The sequence below is a fragment of the Hemicordylus capensis genome, chromosome 6 (genome assembly GCF_027244095.1).
Source record: "Hemicordylus capensis ecotype Gifberg chromosome 6, rHemCap1.1.pri, whole genome shotgun sequence".
In the NCBI taxonomy this organism is placed as follows: Eukaryota; Metazoa; Chordata; class Lepidosauria; order Squamata; family Cordylidae; genus Hemicordylus; species Hemicordylus capensis.
Genome location: NC_069662.1, coordinates 130,475,562 through 130,483,131, shown reverse-complemented (window position 1 = coordinate 130,483,131; position 7,570 = coordinate 130,475,562). Strand labels below are relative to the sequence as shown.

Genomic DNA, 7,570 nt, shown 5'->3' with positions numbered 1-7,570 from the left:
TTCCCCAACTATTGGTAGATATCCAGAGCAAATACATCAACTAGAAAGTGCAGCTGCTAATTTGCATATGCAAAATTATTTTCAAGCTAATTTACACAATATGCAAATTGGCACACGGATTTGGAAAGCCAGAATATGGCAACCCTAAGTGTGGCTCATGAGATGACCCTTTATATTAACAGAAATGTTACAAGCATGTCTTTGTTAGCATCATTGAAATGATGGAGGGTTTGTGTCACTAGGGGGCTGAATCAAAGATGACCACCAAAATGCTTACATTTTTTTAAACCACGTCATAATTGAATAATGCAGCATGTGGTTTGTAACAGGGGGTTTGAAGGTCAAGACATTAGCTTTGACATCTTCAAACTGTCATCAGGCCAGGTCTGGTATAAATCTAAGTAACAACCTTCCACCTTTATTTGTTCCTCAAAGCCATATGTTCTGTTTGCTGCGCTTCAAGTTCCAGCTCAGGCTGCTGATTTTGAGAAGGAGGTTGCCTTAAATGCATATGTTCCTGAGGTCTGGTTTCAGTAACAGTTGCCACAATGCAATAGACATATCACCCTGCTCATTACTCTAGTCTTACTCCCTGTATGGAAACTACCCTGAGCAACATCTCCCCCATGTTAAGGTAGAGATAGAGGTCATTCACACAATCAAAAACTCGTTCTGCACAGGTTTGGGAGCTGTGTGTGCTCCCAATTTTCAGTTGTCTGGAAGCAAGGTAAGAAGGAAACCTGGGTAGCTTTTCCTCCTACCTCGCTTCCACACCATCACTTCTACCCAGGTTTTCCTCTCACCTTGCTTCCACACAATCGAAGACTGGGACAACACACAGCTCCCAAACCTAGAACAGTAGAACAGTTTTTGATTGTGTGAATGACCTCATAGACTCATATGGCAAACAGCACTCTCTCAAGTCAATAGGACCTAGATAATTCTTGGTCAGCCTCATGATTTGTTAAACCTAACAGAATTTTATACAGGCTCCGATTTTAGCTCATTTGTTTAGGTTACAGTGACAAAATTGGTATTTTTTTAAACTAAATACATAAATTTTTGAATGCCAACACCATTTCTTCCCATATTTCAGCCTGTCTTCTCCCACGCCACTATTAAAACACATTTAAATCCACCCATAGGCTTGTTGTCAAAGATTCTCAAGATAGCCATGGAGATAAGACACTGTGCTATGTTATTATCCAGCTTCCAGCCAAGCAAGCTGTGCCCAGTTGGGTTATATATAGAAATGACATAATCAGATTCTGAATTATTTCAGCCAGTGGGCAGGGAGGAAACATGCTCCCACCTCATACCACTGAAAACTGCTTCATAAGAATATAAAGGCACCAGTAGTAAGGGCCTGATTCTCACATTATTTCTTGACATAGTCAAATCAAATGTTAGTTAGAGGTAAACATTTCTTTTGGACGTGTTACTGCTAAGGCCTTGTTTACATAGGGGAATGGCATCGTTGTCATTTGCTCTATGGCTGCCCTCACAGTGCTTTGAGAAGTTTGTATCTTCTATCCACGCAGAGCAGATTCCATGATATGTGCTACATAGAAAGGATGCTCATGAACCTGTTTGGAGGCCCTTTTATGGGCCTCCGAACAGGTTCGAACACTGGCCAGTTTGAACATTCAGTGGGTGTGGGGGGTAGGACTTTAAGGGTGGGGGAAGGTACACTTCCCCCTTCCCCCGCTTCCCCCCGCTGGTGCTGGAGTTTAGTAAAATGCCTTGGGTGGCAGCATACCTCTCTGCTGTCCCTTCTCCTTCTTCGGCCGGAAGTGGCTGGAAGTACCAGGCACACAGGCGTACGGGGCATGCACACATGTGTCTGGCACTTCCGGCCGAAGCAGGAGAAGGTGCGGCAGGAAGGTATGCTGCCACCCCGAGGCATTTTACTCAACTCCAGTCTGGCAGGGGGAAGGTGGGTGGAGGGGTAAGTGCACCCTCCCCCGACCTTAAAGTCCTACCCCCACCCCTTCGAGCCACCCCTGCCTGGTTCCGTGCATATCCCTACTTTATAGGTGACACCCCTCCTCCTCTTGATGAAGGAAGCGTTATCAGAATAGTACATAAGCATGCAATCCCATCAAACCGAACCAAGTGCACTGAATATATAACCTGAAAGAGTGTGGAAACAATTGTGGAGGGCCAGGCAGTAGTAGCAGCAGCTGGCCCATAGAGACCTGGGCCACTTCCAGCTTTTGAGGCCCCCAGCAGTAATAAAAAATAATGATGACAACACATGTAAACGCAATAAATAGCAAAACCATATATCTTATTTGCTTAAATTTGTAGCTTTAAGTGGAGAGTGTGTCACATTTTGATCCGATATTGATGCGCATGAAAACATGTTGCAAAACTTATCAGATGCCAAAAATTAACGAGTATCTATATTTATTATTATTATTATTATTATTATTATTACATTTATATCCTGCTCTTCCTCCAAGGAGTCCAGAGTGGTGTACTACATACTTAAGTTTCTCTTTCACAACAACCCTGTGAAGTAGGCTAGGCTGAGAGAGAAGTGACTGGCCCAGAGTCACCCAGATAGTATCATGGCTGAATGGGGATTTGAACTCGGGTCTCCCCGGTCCTAGTCCAGCACTCTAACCACTACACTACGCTGGCTCTCTATTTGAGAGCCCTCTTTGAGCTTCAGGCCCAAGCCAAATGGCCCTCTTGCCCCCCTCCCCCCAATTGGCCCTCACTCCTGGTTACGTGCAGATGAAACTATCTTTACGAAATTAGGAGGCTTTACTGAAAACTAACTTTTGTGTGAACACGGTTTGATGTGATGATGCTTTCAGACAAAATGCTACTAACCCCAAACTGAAATTATACCGTCACCCACTTCACTACATCTGTTGGTAAAGAGGACTAATGAGCCATGTCTACAGTCTGAGCAGTTTGGCCGTGTGTTCTGTTGCTGAAACTGACTGTGCATCCTTGCCTGTTCTTCTCCCATAACCATGGCCTAGGAGTTCCTCCATAATGAGGGTGGGTAGTGAGTTCATAATGCCTACCATCTGTCCATGAGCCAATTCTCCTTGGCTTCAACTGCTGCTGCTCAGGGGCAAAGGTGCTCTTACCCCTGGACCTCAGCCCTGAAGTCCAGGATCTCCACACCCCTGGGCCCCCTCAAATCCTCTTTAGTGTTTCATGGGTGGTGTGGTTTGTGCCCTCAAGAACCTACATGTTAAAAAAAGATGCTCAACTTGCGGGGGGGGGGGGGGGGGCTCCAACGGCCTTTAGGTCCAGGCTCCAAAATTACCTAGGTGCACTTCTGCTCAGGGGCGGAGCAAGGTTGAAGTGGACAAGGTTGAAAACGGGCTCCCAGGGCCCCTGTCATCTTCTCCCCTGCTGTGTCTATGCTGCAAAAGAACTTTAGGGGCATCGTGAAAAACAAAACATACTTGGCTTTGCCCTTTCTCTTGCTACTATGCAATTAATACTACACACTCCGCCCACTTTGACTAGGAACCAGCAGTTTGTCAGGGAGGTAGAAGCAGGGGCGTATCTAGGGTACGGCAGGCAGGGCACATGCCCTGGGCGCCACTTGAAGGGGGGTGCAAAAAAAAAAGGCCACCAAAAACAAAATGGCCACCGTGCATGCTCAAATGGCCTCTGTGAGGCCCTAGGCCAGGGCTGCTCAACTTAGGCCCTCCTGCAGATGTTGGCCTACAACTCCCATAAACCCTGGCTATTGGCCACTGTGGCTGGGGATTATGGGAGTTGCAGTCCAAAAACAGCTGGGGGGCCTAAGTTGAGCAGGCCTGCCCTAGGCCATGCCAGGCCTCACAGAGGCCATTTGAGCATGCACGGTGGCCATTTTGTTTTCAGCGGCCATTTAAAAAAATATTTTAAAAAATGGCCACTGCACATGCTCAAATGGTCTCTGTGAGGCCCTAGAGGCCAGCAGTGGGAGGGGTAACCTTTTCAGATGCCCCCCTCTCACGGCCTATAGGAAGGGTCCCGAAGGGGCTACAGGTAAAAAAAAATCAATTTAATATAATATAAGTCACTGTACACATATTCAGTTTAGCACTATGTACAGAGAATCAGGGTCTGTGAATATTGAGCTGAAGCTTATGAGCTAAGATTGTATTCATTTGCTCTTACTTTGCTTCTTATGATAAGTGAGTTAAATGTGATGTCTCAATAATATGGCTATTAATGGTGAGTTTGTCTTTGAATCAGTGTGAAATCCTTAGTATTAAGGCCCACTGGGAGTTTCTTGCTCTCTTTCTCTCATTTTAACTATCTTTCTGAAATACTAGAATATATTCCAAGCAGTGACACAGTTTACTCTACATATCCTTTAATTATTTTCAGAGTATCTGGGAAAAGTCCAATTCTCCATTTATTTTTAAAACTGATGTAATAGTGATGCTACAATGCATAGTAAAGAATTAGATAGGCACTTCTGTTTAGTTTTCCAAGTATACCTCAACATAGTATATGGGTATTTCATGAGCCCCAGCATACTGAAATTTGTAGTTTTCCAGCATTTTTTGGTCTGGCTACATCCACTGCTAAATAGTTTTTGAAATTTTAAAAGATTAATGAGCTTGACTTATATTTTTCAGCTGATATTATAGTAAAGTTATCTGAAAGATGGGTGTCAGATGTTTGGACAGGGGGCACAATTTCAGTGCTTGCCCTAGGCGCTATTTTCCCTAGATACACCTCTGGATAGAAGGGGAAAGTGAAGAGTGGGCTGTTTCCCAGAGTACGACCCCCCTCCCTCATGGGCCCAGGGACATTTGTGCCCTTGCCCTACTATAGCTATGCCCCTGCTGCTGCTCCTTTATGTTTGTTTGATCCTTAGCTCTATCAACTCTTCTACAGCTCCTATTCTCCCATCCTCAGGTCTTGTGATGCCTCCAGGAACCATGCTGCTAGGCCATCCAAATGCTCTGAGTTGTGTTTGACTAGTAGTATGGTAATGTACTCCAGTTTCCCACATCGTCATCCTCCACCCATATTTGTAGGCTGGCGCAGAGTGTTGAAATCCCCAATCTCATCCAGAAAAGCTGACATGGCATAGCTCACCTGTTCTGCTCCACAGCAGTGAAGGTTGCAGCACTATAGATAGTTTCAAGGGGGTCATGACCCTGGATTTGAGCTCCCTTCCCCATTGGGGGACAAGGTGGACAGTTCAGGGGATGAGACAGGGTGGAAAGATCCTATGACCCAGAGCCCGGGCAACCTTGTGCCTACACCAGGAGAATCAGGGGAACCCAAGCCAGGACATCCACCATGACCTGAAGACAGCACTACCTTCATTTTCTGATTTGGAGGAGTCCTCTGAAGACCTGCCAGTTCAGTGTCACTGGAGCCATTGCTTAGAAATTTGGTCAAGGCCCCTTTAAGCAACAGAGCTTTTCACAAGGAAGGGTTTATTTATTCCACCAGGGCAGCAGGCATGAAAACTGGCAATCGGCTCTGGAGCAACACCCTTAGATTCTTATACCCAGCTCTCATGTGGTCTTGCTCAGAGCTAACCATGATCCTGACCTCTTTCTCCCTGGAGCTGTCCAAGGTCTATGTCCTTCTTGGATTCCTGCCTCAGCAGAGAGCCCTAAAGTTAGAGAGGGATAAGGGGACAAATTGCTCCAAAACCAATAGACTGAGCTCTTAAATAGTTCTAAGCTCAGGCTACTCCTCCTGGATTCTGCCTCCCTGCCTGAGAAATTGATGCCTTAAAGGGGCAGTTTTCTGACATGGAGTCTGGCACTCCTCCTCTATGTCAGAGCCAGGGATCAACAAATGTAGCCAGCCATTATGCGTGGTCACCACCAATCCCCTTTCAGGTCCTTTTCTGGGTCACAGGAGAGAAGTGGGCTGGGATATGGAGACTGTAGGGAGCAGTCCCTCTAATAGGGATTCCCAGGTGTTGTTGACTACAACTCCCATAATCCCCAGCCTGAGGCCATTGTAGCTGGAGATGCTGGGAGTTGTAATGAACAACATCTGGGAATCCCTGTTAGAGGGAATAGTGAGTGGGAGCTCTCTCCTACTGTTTGGAAAGGATTCCTGCTGCTTCTTACCTTCTCAAAAATGGCTGTGGAAATGAGACCTCTGGGGAGGAGATTTGTGTGGAGCTGGGTATCCTGCTAGCCAGAAGACTGGAGACATTCACTACAGGTGAGCTGGCAAGTGGATTTGTAGATGTCTGATTATATCTTATCTGCTGGTATCCATACAGCAATAGCTTTCTTTACAAAAGAAGAAATATTCTTTGAAGTGGATCTGAAAGCTTTTTCTTTCACCAGCGGCTGTTCCACAGATGGACACATAGGCCTAATTTGTATCTCAGTTGTCTAGCTTTAGAGATCCAGGTGTCTATTCACATGGCAGCTCTCTCCTCTACCTGTTCTCCTTTCTCTTTCTCAATCATGGACCTGGCTCTCTCCCACCCCCCATATTGGCTGCAGTTGATAACCCACAATTATGCTCCTGTGGTTCTCCACAGTAACTCTTGATTCTTTGTGTGGTGTACTGTGAAAGTCCACACATGCTGTGCAAATTGTGTTGGGGTATCTCAACAGGCAGAACATGAGCACATGATCGTGTGTGAGCATCGTCCTGACTTTGTGACCCCCCAAGACAGTGGTACTCTTTGCTCCTTTAAGGCTTGATAAAAGGTGACATTTCTTTCTTTTTTCAACTGAGCAAAGAGGAATCATTTTAAAGTGGTGATTTTCTTTATTTGGTTTGGGGAGAGCAACTGGCCCTATCCATCCCCACCACAGCACCCCTCCAGTGGCTGTTGAGGTGTCTGCCTTATGTTTCTTTTTTAGATTGTGAGCCCTTTGGGGGACAGGGAGCCATTTTCTTTTTATTTATTTATATCTATGTAAAGTTTGCTTTGGGAACTTTGGTTGAAAAGCAGTGTATAAATATTCATCGTATTCGTATTCTATAGATTTTAAATTAAACACAATGAAAGAAAAATACACATATAGTGAAACTATAAAGTGAATGCTTAGAAACATAAGTAAAGAATTGCCCAAATTAAGTTATTTCCTATGGAGTGACTGGTTATTATTCTTATGGTTAAAATGAAAGGTTTATAAAAGAATGAGAAAGCATATAATCAGTGCCTAATAATTCAGTGTATGGTCTATTTGCATTCACAGCACTGCATTAAGTTAATGTGATCAAAAGCTGATTCTGCAAATCATTGCATAGAGATTTGCCTTCCGCTTGATAGCAAATGCAAGCATTGGTTTAGCTGTGTAGCATTGGACAAAAGAGATCTTTGTATCATCATAGGCTATCCTCCTGGCTATTCCATTCCATTGTGCCAAGGAAGGAGAGAGACCTCAGCCTCACTCCCCAAGTTCTTGTATGTAGAGGTGCACCTAGATATTTTTGGAGCCTGGACCTAAAGGCCTTTGGAGCCCCACCCCCCGCACAAGTTAAGCATCATTTTTTAACGTGTAGGTTCTTGAGGGCACAAACCACATCACCCAGGACAGACTAAAGAGGATTTGCGGGGGGGGGGGGCAGAGGGTGTGGAGGCCCTGGACTTGGGCCCCAAAGTCCA

At 45.2% G+C, this 7,570-nt stretch overlaps 1 protein-coding gene across 1 annotated transcript in view; it reads left to right on the top strand.

Moving 5' to 3' along the window:
* The first annotated feature begins 6,142 nt into the window (after positions 1-6,142).
* The window catches only part of DYNC1I1 (dynein cytoplasmic 1 intermediate chain 1), a 344,861-nt gene continuing 343,433 nt past the window's right edge, over positions 6,143-7,570 (top strand). Inside the window, exon 1 of the mRNA XM_053264854.1 lies at positions 6,143-6,165. The gene's annotated coding sequence lies outside the window, so the exon portion shown is untranslated. The remainder of the gene's footprint in view (positions 6,166-7,570) is intronic.